At 45.2% G+C, this 12,500-nt stretch overlaps 1 protein-coding gene across 2 annotated transcripts in view; it reads right to left on the reverse strand.

The window, feature by feature from the left end:
- LOC143280443 (uncharacterized) overlaps positions 1 to 12,500 on the reverse strand; it is a 41,816-nt gene that overhangs the window by 19,596 nt on the left and 9,720 nt on the right. The window contains exon 1 of one of the 2 annotated variants that reach the window (XM_076585085.1): positions 5,529 to 5,906. The exons of the other annotated variant lie outside the window; for it this stretch is intronic. The gene's annotated coding sequence lies outside the window, so the exon portion shown is untranslated. Of the gene's footprint in view, positions 1 to 5,528; positions 5,907 to 12,500 lie in introns of those variants that run through there. 2 annotated transcript variants of the gene reach the window in all.

Below are 12,500 nucleotides of genomic sequence, written 5' to 3' on the forward strand. Positions count from 1 at the left end.
CCATGGCGTTGTGTCAGCCTTGAAGGGAAGGGGATTGCAGTCCTATTTCTACACGCAACCCGGGTGTGAAGGGGAAAACGAATGAAATTGCAGGCAGAAACACACACACACACACACACACACACACACACACACACACACACACAAAGGGTGGCGCTCTCAGTGTAGCGACGCGCTCTCCATGGGGAGAGCAGCCCGAATTTCACACAGAGAAATCCACTGTAACAAAAAAAGGGTAAAACAATATAATAATGAATACAATGTGTTTCCTGACTTCGACTGAGGAAGGTTAAAACGGCAGAAGGGCGGGATCGGGCTCCCCGCCTTGGTTTACCGAATCCCATACATCATTGTGAAAACCACTGCCCCAATGGCTGTACATAGTCTTTGGGACCTTTGTCAATCGCATTTCTAAACCTCGTCACAGAAGACCTCATGTCTTCCCCTCCCCATGAGCCACAGAATCGTCGCCACAGTGCGGCGCCACCCACTTTTCTCTCCCCACCCCCACCCCCCTCCTTTCAACTGTCTGCTCATAATAATCCTCTGTCTTAACTTTTTATCCGTCAATTTCCATTTTCGGTCTTTTCCCGTCGGCTTTTCTGACAAAAGCATAAGGGCACAATGCACATAGAATATAGGCTTATCAATTTTCTTTAAATGTACTTAAATATTTATTTCAAATATTCATCTTTTTATGCCATTCTCCTTCTACCCGGTTTCCACAAACTTAACATTCAATACATGTCCTCTCCTTACCTTTGAAGCGATGACATTCAAATGTGAAAATTAATACTGCAACAAAATGTCCACAAACACTAGCGTGTTTGAACAAAATTCCCCTCCACTCCAATTTACTATCTGACCAGAAGGGCCAGCACCCGGGTCACCACTCAAGGTCCAATGGACGAAGAGGAGTGTGATTAGAGGGATGGAGGAAAGTTGGGGTGGGGGTGACCGTCGGTGCATGTCTCCAAGACTGGAACCTCTCGCTGTCAAGACGCGTTCTCTGCTGTCGTATCATGCACTGTGCGCATCAAACTGGGAGGCAACTTTGCACTGGCTCTTTGTGCTGCAGCCCTGGGGACAAGTTGGCCTTTGGGAACCATCCCAACACCGACTGTCCTAATAACCTCTTGGCCGAGGGAGTGGGGATGTAACTAGGGCAAGACACTCTCCACTATAATCAAGTTCTAGCCCAGATAGTCGGGACAGCATTTACCTTCTCTGCTGTTCTGATCGTCTTAGTTGAACATGACTGACTAGCATACACATTGACACACTGCACTTGTTGGACTTCCCCCAAAGCGCCTCATTGTACGTGGATGACATCACAAAGAACTTTAACGGCATCTCTGGCTGGCCAATGCTCTACCACTGCTGCATGAGCACACATGAGATGCATTCGTTACGTCTTAGAGCACATTTGGGAGATGTGTTCTTTACGTCATAGAGCACACGAGAGATGTGTTCGTTTCGTCATAGAGCACACAGAAAATGTGTTCGTTGCGTTTTAGGGCATGCAGGAGATGTGTACGTTACGTCATTGAGCACACAGGAGATGTGTTCATCACGTCTTAGAGTACACAGGAGATGTCTGAGAACACACAGGAGATCTTAGAGCACACGGAAGATGTGTTCGTTACGTCTTAGAGCACACAGGGGATGTGTTCGTCACGTCTTAGAGCACGTGCGCAACATATCCGCTCCAGCTGGCAGAATTTGACACATGTGCTACATTTAGGTTAGAGGTTAAAGGTCTCATAGCCTTTCACGGCCACAGGGGCAGTGAATTCATACCCACTGTGTCTCGGACTCGGTATAGGGTGGCGGGGCCCAGTCCTCTCCTTTACCCTTAGAACTTTGAATCTGCTACAATCATAACGAGCAGGCAATGCACCACCACCACCAGCAACAACAATCATACTCGCCGTCATCATCACTGTAACCATCTCCCCAGATGTAAAGAGATGGCTCACAATGACAAAAGGAAACTAGTGTACAACACAAAGACTTCTGATTCCTCTTTCTTTCTCAGTCTTTTAGAGAAAAAGCATGGCCCACGTTTTGCGGCAGAATGGGTTAACGATGACTACGAGTAAACGAGATCATCATTATATCAGGCATGAACTGGCCGGCTTTTACACGACATCAATGATACCGATCATGCGACCGTACTTCGCCCTATACTGCCATCTTGCGCAAAAAACCATACAACTGATTTTTGCACGAAGATAACAAGAACGGTGCCAATGACTAACAACGGCGGCAGACGACCCACTGACACACACCTGAAATAAAGATATCAGCCCCCTAAATGTGGAATATGTGGAGTGATGGCCTAGAGGTAACGCGTCCGCCTAGGAAACGAGAGAATCTGAGCGCGCAGGTTCGAATCACGGCTCAGCCGCCGATATTTTCTCCCCCTCCACTAGACCTTGAGTGGTGGTCTGGACGCTAGTCATTCGGATGAGACGATAAGCCGAGGTCCCGTGTGCAGCATGCACTTAGCGCACGTAAAAGAACCCACGGCAACAAAAGGATTGTTCCTGGCAAAATTCTGTAGAAAAATCCACTTCGATAGGAAAAGCAAATAAAACCGCACGCAGGAAAAAAATACAAAAAAAAAAAAAAAAAAAAAAAGGGTGGCGCTGCAGTGTAGCGACGTGCTCTCCCTGGGGAGAGCAGCCCGAATTTCACACAGAGAAATCTGTTGTGATAAAAAGAAATACAAATACAAATACAAATAAATGAGTGCATGAGTTATCTAAAACAATACGAACAGCACATGTCCCATATCGATGCAACCTAATTGCCTTCCATGATACATACGACAATGTCGACAATGCACCGATGCCAATCCAGACTTCAGCAAGATGGGACACGTCTTTGGAACAATGAGATCCCGTACTTAGAATGATTAGAGGTAGTGTGTGTGTGTGTGTGTGTGTGTGTGTGTGTGTGTGTGTGTGTGTGTGTGTGTGTGTGCACGTGTGTGTATGCGTGCGTGCGGCTAAGTGTGTGTGTGTGTATGTATGTGTGTGTGCACGTGTGTGTATGCGTGCGTGCGGCTAAGTGTGCTGGTGTGTGTGTGTGTGTGTGTGTGTGTGTGTGCACGTGTGTGTACGCGTGCGTGCGGCTGTGTGTGTGTGTGTGTGTGTGTGTGTGTGTGTGTGTGTGTGTGTGTGTGTGTGTGTGTGTGTGTGTGTGTGTGTGTGTGTGTGTGTGAAAGCACAGAAAGGAAATCACGAAATCAAACTAAAACAAGTCCGTGCCATGACTGCCTGCTTCACTGGCCGGTTTCCGGGTAAAATAGCGACAGGCATGGAAGATGGCATCACTCAGCTAAGACCTCGCGTACTAATGGCTGTCAGTGGAACGTCTCCAGACTACACCAACTATTCATGACAGTTCAGCTCAGTTCAGTTACTCAAGGAAGCTTCACTGCGTCCGGGCGAATCCATATACGCTACACCACATCTTCTGAGCAGACGCCCGATTCGCGGCGCAACCCAACTTGAAGCTCTTAGTCAGGCCTTGAGGCATGATAACTAGCTGCAACTACATCTACTGTTTGTTACAAAACATATCAGCACAATTGTTAAACATTGCTGTAACACAGAAATAACATAACGGAAAGTAGATTAAAAAAAAAGTAATTGAATAACTTCGTGTTCTAATTCTGAGACTACACATTAACCCCCCCCCACCTCCTTAACAAAACAGACATACAGAAAATACGGTAAATGATGCAAACTATATATGTTTCTGATGACTATCTCACACCTTCGGTGTGAAACAGATTCTAGAACAGAACTTCGAACTGGTTTCATCCCTGTCAAGATTGTGTAACATTACCACAAGGTGAGCACCTGTTTTATACAATATTAATAATTTCCATTAATTTACATCACTTTCTTTCTTTCGGCATAGGTACGCATATACTGACAAACACACTACAAAACCTATTTGAATTACTAAGAGAGAGAGAGAGAGAGAGAGAGAGAGAGGGGGGTCGCTTTCAGGTGTGCACCTGATCTTTTTGGCAACTCAAGGTAAGAACACCTTGACACGGGCTTCAACTTCCGGGTCCTGAAGTGGGACATAAATGTCACGATTCTACAGGCCGGTCTGAGACCGAAACACACACACACACACACACACACACACACACACACACACACACACTCGCACACACCTGTGTGCGTATGCGAATACACACACACACACACACACACACTCTCTCTCTCTCTCTCTCTTTCTCACGCACACAAACACACACACACACCCGCTCTGTGCAAGTCTTCGAACATACACACAGACACACGCACACATAAGCGCGCACACACACTGACACACACACACACACACACATACACAACTGAACACACACACACACACACACACACACACACACACTCACTCACCTAGAGCTTTGTGAGTCTTCGAACACACACACACAGACACACACTCACTCACTCACTCTCCGTGCAAGTGTCTGCTGCGTGCACACAGGCATATTATGTGTAATAACAAGATGTTGTTTGCGCAGGAACAGTGAGTACTTTTGAAAAATATCTTGGCATTCATTTACAGAATTTTAAATACAAAACTCATCTAGATATTTTTTTAACTTGTGAACTGACAAGCATAGCGCACTCAATGTTGGAAAATGCTTTTTGTGAGGACTCTCTTTTTCTTCCCCACTTCAAGCGGGGAAAAGGCCTTATCGGGCCGACCTACACGCCTTAATATTGATATCACATGTGTGTGCACAAGTGTAAACGCGCACTTGGTAAGAAATTCAAACATTCTGTTACGAGCTGTCTGCTTCTCTGCCGCAATATATACCACTGTTTCTGTACAATATTACAACATCCACTGAAACTGAAAACCACACTGAGGTACAACACTGAACACTCGCGCTTTAAACGCCAAGAAGAAAAAAGAAAAAAAAAGTCCTAACCAGATTCGAATTAAGTCCCCTAGCATTAATTACAGAGTACTTTCCCTTTTTTACTATCTGCACCAAAACGTTTGCAAAATAAATAAAACTTCCATGCTTAGCAAAAGAAGTTCCTGTTTGAACAAAAAAATGATAATAATGACTGCTCTTGTTGTTGGGTCAGAATATCAGATCAAAGTGCCAAGTTTAGAGAATACAAAAAATATAAATATAACAGTAAATGCAGTTTGCATACTGATAATTAGGCTTCATTTTTTTTTGTGCCCATCCCAGAGGTGCAGTATTGTTTTAAACAAGATGACTGGAAAGAACTGAATTTTTCCTATTTTTATGCCTAATTTGGTGTCAGCTGACAAAGTATTTGCAGAGAATGTGTCAATGTTAAAGCAGTTTACCACGGACACACAGACACACACACACACACACACACACAGACAACCGAACACCGGGTTAAAACATAGACTCACTTTGTTTACACAAGTGAGTCAAAAACACCAACAACAAACTAAAAACATATCTCAACAGATCGTAAACCGGCACAGTTAATTTTCTCTTCACTTACCACATTCATAATCGGGATATTGCCTTCGCCAGTACAACCGTTCGCCTTATTTCGTTCAGTCCACAGCTACTCGCAGAAATTTGTTCACATTTCTCACCACCCCAGCCGGGCCAAACTCAATGCAGTAGCAACACATCATCAGTAAAACCAACAGAGATCGAATCACATTTAGTTTAGAGCACGACTAAGTCAATCAGGAATGAACCATCATTTCAAATCGAGGCACACAATGTTGTTAGAAAACACTAAAAACGTGGCAAAACCCATTTAAAAAAAATCCTCACCACAAACACACACACACACACACACACAAAGCAACGAGTCATGGGTTTGCAAGTGTTTCCAAACAGGGTCGACTTCTCCAAGTTTCCAGATCAGTACTGCTCTGTCGGTTGGTAGGCTGCGTTCAAGTAGTAGTGCAGAGAACACTGCGGTGTTTACAAAATACTGTCGTCTGCAGGCAACGCGAAGAGAGGGATATGTCAGTGTCGGGGCAAGTTCACATGGCTTGGCTTGAGCTCGCGCGCGCGACGAGGGTTTTCTCTCTCTCTCTCTCTCTCTCTCTCTCCTTGGTCGGGCACTTGTAAACATATACCTTCCGCCTTTCACAGTTTTTAATTAAATGGTGCTACCGCCATGTGTTCAGCCAGTCCCGTTAGGGCCGAGATTATTTATCAGGCTGGCTGGACGGCTGTTTGTTTGATTAGGTAATGATGAGAAGTGGGTATGGTGTGGGGAACGGGGGGTGGGGGAGGGGGGCGAGGTTGGGGGGGGCGGGGTGTTACGGTTGGGATGTGTGTTGGGGGGTGGGGGGGAGGGGGAGCGAGGGGGGGAGGGGGAGTGGTGATGGTGGTTGTGGTGGATGGTTGGATGTGTGTGTGTGTGTGTGTGTGTGTGTGTATGTGCGCGCGCGCGAGTGTGTGACAGGACTTTGAACATAATTCACCTATGTACTTCCATCATGCCAGAAAAAAAGTCAAATCGGGACAAAACATCATTTTATGTTCACGGAAAATGCCATACTTCTCCTTTCCCGCATGTCCTACGTCTCACGTGTTGGGAATTCTCTTCCCGGAGCAGGCAGTGGTATACAAGGAGTCACAGAGAGAGGCAACCCAACAGCTACATGTATAATAGTCGTGTCCGACGATGACCATCAGAACAGCAGAGGAGGTAACTGCTGTCCCGACTATCTGGGCCAGAATTTGATTATAGTGGAGAATGTTCTGCCCAAGTTACAACCCCACTCTCTCGGCCAAGAGGGTTTTTAGGACAGTCGGCATTGGGGATGGTTCCCAAAGGCCAACAAGCCCCCAAGGTTGCAGCACTGAGAGCCAGTGCAATTTTGCCTCTTAGTTTGAGTCATAGTCCTTCACAAGAGACTAAACTGTGGATGATTTCCCATTGCAATAAATAAACCATTGATAATACAGCTCTCACTTTGCTGCTGGCCCAGCTGTAAACTTATGCCAATCTGTGATAAAAGCTGAGTGCTCAAAGACAACTAAAAAAAGGACAATGCTATGAAAGCGTGTAGCATCCCTTGTGGCCGGTTGATAAACCCCAGCTGCATATTGTTTTTTTTTCCGAAATATGTTCATTCCAAAGAAATCTCTGAATCCGAAATCAGTTTTTAATTTTTGCGATTAGTTGAAAGGAACGACTGAAGAGAGTGTGTGTGAAAATGGGGGGAAATTCAATTAAAACTGGGAAATATTACATGATGACATTATAACCGCTAATTTATCTGTTTCATCACCAGGTAAATTCAAGTGATAAATTCCTGTTTATGTTAAAAAAAGAGTCACAATACCAATTATTCATGTGTTTTACTTCCTGTTTATGTTTTGAGTCACAATGCCACTGATGTTACTCATGATGTCTTTTACGCCCCAACAGGACACAGAGGAACTGATGATAATGATATTCTCCATTCTTGATTGTCTTGAGAGCAGCAAGCAGGGAGTTGAGACCACACACACACACACACACACACATGCACACACACACATATATATCTATAGATATGAATATAGATACATAGTCAATGACTGCTGCCCAAAACGCCATAGCATTTTGGGGGTGATTCAATCTCTTTTTCTACGTTTATTATCATTTTGTTTTGCTTTCTGTGTGTGGCACATTAACATTGCATTCGTGTCTCATAAACTTTGTTCAGGTTTAATTGACATTAAAATTGATTCTGATTCCGATACACACACACACACACACACACACACACATATATATATATATATATATATATATATTATATATATATATAGAGAGAGAGAGAGAACTGACGCCCAGTGCAGCAGGACAGCCAACGACACACCAGGAAGCTGAGGACCACCAATCTGCCAAGCGACAGACAACTCTGGCCTGCCCTCACCATGGACGGCTGTTGGCTGCCACGTTACGGCTGTGGACCATGAACTTGTAAACATTTAGTTATAAAATCCCGTGGCTGAAGACCCCCCCTTTCGGCGATATTGACGTCTTCTCAGTTCGACATCGGTGGTCACAACCACGATGATGTCTTTCGCTGGTTGGGTCTCAATGAATATATAGCATAGCTAGGCTCGGCTGACGCATGACATAATCAGACAGGCTTTGGCCTACGGATATCCGTTCATGACGAACGTCAGTGAGAGCTTAAAGCTTCCAGTTCAAATGCTTACTAACGAAGTTTGTTACGGTTTTTTTTTTTAAATAATAAATTTTATACATATTATACTTGTGTTTCCTGTATTGTTCGCTTGTTTTCCTTGATCAGTGGCACAGAAGCAGAACTTTCGTAATGGTAATCGAAGCGGGAGAGCGGAGGGGGAGCGAGGTAGATGGGGAGGGACGAAAACGGCGATGGAACAGAACCAATGATCAGAGGAAAGGAATGAACACTCATTGGCCTTTTTTCATTTTTCCCACATGAGGAAAATCCATAAATGAGAGAAATCGAAATCGAAACTTTTTTTTTATTGAGGGAAAAGGAATAGGCACTTATCGGCCTGTTTTCATCCTACCCTCGTAAAGAAAATTTATAAACTAGTCTTGTAAATACAAGACTGAAAAAAAAGAAGGAAAAAAACAAAAAAACCCACTTTGCATGGCAACAACAACAAGAACAATTAAGAGAGAGAGAGACAGAGAGAGAGGGAGAGAGAGAGGGAGAGAGAGAGAGAGAGAGTGGGGAGAGAGGGAGAGAGGGAGAGAGACAGAGAGAGAGAGAGAGAGAGAGTGGGGAGAGAGGGAGGGAGGGAGAGAGAGAGAGAGAGAGAGAGAGGGGAGAGAGGGAGAGAGGGAGAGAGAGAGAGAGAGAGAGAGTGGGGAGAGAGGGAGGGAGGGAGAGAGAGAGAGAGAGAGAGGGAGAGAGAGAGAGAGAGGGAGAGAGAGAGATTACAAGGAGGAGAGAGAGGGAGAACAGGACAGAATGAGACAGAGAGTGGAGTGATGGCCTAGAGGTAACGCGTCCGCCTAGGAAGCGAGAGAATCTGAGCTTACTGGTTCGAATCACGGTACAGTCGCCAATATTTTATCCCCCTCCACTAGACCTTGAGTGGTGGTCTGGACGCTAGTCATTCGGATGAGACGATAAACTGAGGTGTCGTGTGCAGCATGCACTTAACGCACATAAAAGAACCTACGGCAATACACACACACACACACATACACACACAGAGATATATATCTATAGATATGAATATAGATACATAGTCAATGGCTGCTTCCCAAAACGCCATAGCATTTGGGGGTGATTCAATCTCTTTTTCTACTTTTATTATCATTTTGTTTTTTTTTCTGTGTGGCACATAACATTGCATGCGTGTCTCATAAACTTTGTTCAGGTTTAATTGACATTAAAATCATAGTTGATTCTGATTCTGATTCACACACACACACACACACACACACACACACACATATATATATATATATATATATATATATATATATATGTAAAAAAAGGTGTTTGACAGAGAGTGTGGTTCGTTCGTTCTAAGAGAGAGAGAGGGGAGTTATGCAGGGGGATATAGGATCAACTAATCATGCACTCACTCACTTGCACTCACTCAATAGCAGAGCTACATGGAGTGGTTTTTATAGAGTGTTTACTTTACAATACAGCACACAGTAAAAAAGTTCACCCTACACCTAAAGCGGCACCTATAAGCAGCACACAGCCCAACAAGGATTTCCTTGCTCCTCACATCACTGATCAGTCAGTCACCCTGTGTCAGTCAGTTCTTCTGGGAGACCGCTAAGAACTGGCTTTGCTGACTGGTTTTATCCCTTCCCCCAACATACTGTGCATACTAATGCAAGCTACAACACTCACTCACCCAACTAGTTGAACTGAAATAACCAATCTTTGCTTGTCCTAGTGACGCTATGTGAATGACTGACAGATTCACTGCTTGATCCCAATTCGTCCAATTCAACAGATTGATCTGATTCGCTACAATTCATTCCACTTGTTTCTGCAACATTCTGTGATGACAGGTTCACCGTTTACGTCACAAAGAGATTGGGGAGACAGGACAATACAACTCTCAGCATGTTAGCCGGCATGATCACATTAGCATAATTTTCCCTATTTTACGTTGTGAAGTCCCGCCATCTACGTTCCGCTCAGCACGGGGATTGCGGCAGACGTCACATAACCGCACGTGTTTCAACGACTGGGGTGGGTGATGCTGGGGTGGGTGATGCGGTGTCGCGGACCAAAGGCGCCGACTAGGGAGTGGGGGGTGCGGGAGGGTGGAAGGAGGGAAGGTGGCGCAGGTATTGGCGCGACCTCAAAGACTGGACTTTGGAAAGAGCAGGAAGGGAGATAAGAAGGAGGGGGGGGGGGGGTGAAGGGATGGGGAGGGAAAGGGACAGAGTGTGGGTGGTGGGGGTGACACTGATGGCACACTATAACATATATATATATATATATATATATATATAGAGAGAGAGAGAGAGAGAGAGAGAGAGAGAGAGAGCAAGAGAGAGAGAGAGAAAAAAAACTCCACTTCCCTCCACATCTTATATAACCACAGTACTTCAGCTTTAAAACAGCAATCAGCACGGAACTATGTTCCCTTCCTTCCTTCCTTCCTCAGTAACATTGCTACACATATATTCACCGGAAGAAAAGTGTATTTCCAGGCAAACGGTTTCTACATATATACAACACAACGGATCACGACTGTACGTCTATTGATCCAGCACTCCCATCTTGATCAATACGCCCCGTATGTATCAGTTCATTTCCCTTGGGCACCCCTCCACCCTTGCCCCCCCCCCCCCCCCCCCCCACACACACACACGCTCCCCTGTCCCCCCCCCCCTACCCCCCACGTGCAGTCAGTTCCCTCAAGCGTGAAGCCCAACAACAATATCGCTGTGTAACATTTACGACACGCTCAGGTTATGCACAACTGTGGCGTTGTTTTGAATGGGATGTATACAGTTCAGGCTGACATGGCGCGTGTTTACAAGACAAAAGAAGCGGTGGTGAAGCTAGACTTTCAAAATGCTTGATGAAACTGATGATAATAATAATAATAATAATAATAATAATAATAATAATAATGATGATGATGATGATAATAATAATACTAATAATTTTCACGATCTCCCACGTCAACATATGTGCAGACCTGCTAGCACCTGAATCCCCTTCCTGTGTATACGCATGCAGAAAATCGAATACGCACGTTAAAGATCATGTAATCCATGTCAGCGTTCGGTGGGTTATGGAAACAAGAACATACCCAGCATAAACACCCCCGAAAACGGAGTATGGCTGCCTACATGGCGGGGTAAAAAAAAAGAAACAAAAACAAAACAAAACAAAACAAAAAACCTGGTCATGCACGTAAAATGTTACATGTCTGACTGAGTGCGTATGTGTGCGTGCCTGAAATCTGACTAAATGACACAGGAAACGAATGATGAGCGCCCAGTGGCAGCCGTCAGTCGGCTCTACCCAGGAAGGCAGCCTGTTGTGCAAATGACCCCGTGTTTGTAAAGCGCTTAGAGCTTGGTCTCCGACCGAGGATAGGCGCTATATAACCATCCATATCAATCAATCAATTAATAATAAAACACGTTATTTGTCTGAATTTGAATCAGCATCGCAAAACAAAAGTGCGCACGATTTCTATTGACGCATGAAAGTACGTGTGTGTGCATATGATCGGACAAGGGTGTGTCAGTGTAACCCCCCCCCCCCCCCCCCCCCCGCCCGAACCTCCTCACTCCGCCACACCCCTTGTTGTTGTTTTCTATGGGCACATTCCCGCGGTTTGGTGTTGATGTATGACTTCATGTTATCTGTCAAACAGCCTGGCTTTTGCCTGGGAGGTGAACATTTTCACGTCATCAGTAGTTTCTCGTCAGGGCTGGGGAAAGGGGCGGAGGGGGTGGTCTATATACGTCTGCGTCGCATCTGCCCCCCCCCCCTCTCCTCTAATTCCCCCATACCCCTCCCTCTCTCCTTTCCCACCCACCCTCCACCCTTCCTGCCGCACGAAGCAAAGAGCGCTGGACACACCTCCAGAGCCCACGATACTTTCCTGATTGCTGATGTTCTTGTGAGTGCGTTTGTATTTGTATTTGTATTTTTTTATCACAACAGATTTCTCTGTGTGAAATTCGGGCTGCTCTCCCCAGGGAGAGCGCGTCGCTACACTACAGCGCCACCCTTTTTTTTTTTTTTTTAAATTTTTTCCTGCGTGCAGTTTTATTTGTTTTTCCTATCGAAGTGGATTTTTCTACAGAATTTTGCCAGGAACAACCCTTTTGTTGCCGTGGGTTCTTTTACGTGCGCTAAGTGCATGCTGCACACGGGACCTCGGTTTATCGTCTCATCCGAATGACTAGCGTCCAGACCACCAATCAAGGTCTAGTGGAGGGGGAGAAAATATCGGCGGCTGAGCCGTGATTCGAACCAGCGCGCTCAGATTCTCTCTCGCTTCCTAGGCG

The sequence above is a fragment of the Babylonia areolata genome, chromosome 3 (assembly GCF_041734735.1).
Source record: "Babylonia areolata isolate BAREFJ2019XMU chromosome 3, ASM4173473v1, whole genome shotgun sequence".
NCBI classification, from domain to species: Eukaryota; Metazoa; Mollusca; class Gastropoda; order Neogastropoda; family Buccinidae; genus Babylonia; species Babylonia areolata.